The sequence below is a fragment of the Etheostoma cragini genome, chromosome 22 (assembly GCF_013103735.1).
Source record: "Etheostoma cragini isolate CJK2018 chromosome 22, CSU_Ecrag_1.0, whole genome shotgun sequence".
In the NCBI taxonomy this organism is placed as follows: domain Eukaryota; kingdom Metazoa; phylum Chordata; class Actinopteri; order Perciformes; family Percidae; genus Etheostoma; species Etheostoma cragini.
The window spans coordinates 6375439-6375977 of NC_048428.1; the positions used below are offsets into that span (position 1 = coordinate 6375439).

Sequence of the window (539 nt, forward strand, 5' to 3'; positions counted from 1 at the left end):
CAACTGGAATGATGCTTGTGTTAATTTGGGTACGTTATTGCCTCCATTGCCTGAGAAGTTCTAACTGTCACTTTTCATTAAACCATTTTTCTACTGATTGACATGTTTGTGGAAATGTATCCCCGTGACTTATTCCCATCCTAACATGACAGCGTAGTATTTACAGTATGTGATGTATCATCAGATCTTTCCCAGGGCAAACATCTAACTGCACAATGACATGAATTAGGAAAACACACAAACTGTTATGGTTTCCTTTAACATACTTTTTTGTTTTTTAATTATGTGTAAGGTTAGATGTTGGTACTGGCCAGATTCCTGGTTATTTAACTGAAGTATGATTTGCAAGTGACACTTTCCTGTGAAAGAGGATGTCTACATTAGGACCATAAACTGTTTCTAAGATTAATACTGACTGACAATTCAAGGCACCTATTAAAAATTCCCTACAGAAAATATACATATATATATATATATACACTACCGGTCAAAAGTTTGGGGTCACTCACAAATTTCCATTGGACTACATTATAGACAGA

General features: G+C 35.1%; 1 long non-coding RNA gene across 1 annotated transcript in view; it reads left to right on the plus strand.

Annotated features, from left to right (window-relative positions):
- Positions 1-273: 273 nt before the first annotated feature.
- LOC117937745 overlaps positions 274-539 on the plus strand; it is a 19751-nt gene continuing 19485 nt past the window's right edge. Inside the window, exon 1 of the long non-coding RNA XR_004655229.1 lies at positions 274-285. This is a non-coding gene — a long non-coding RNA (uncharacterized LOC117937745). The remainder of the gene's footprint in view (positions 286-539) is intronic.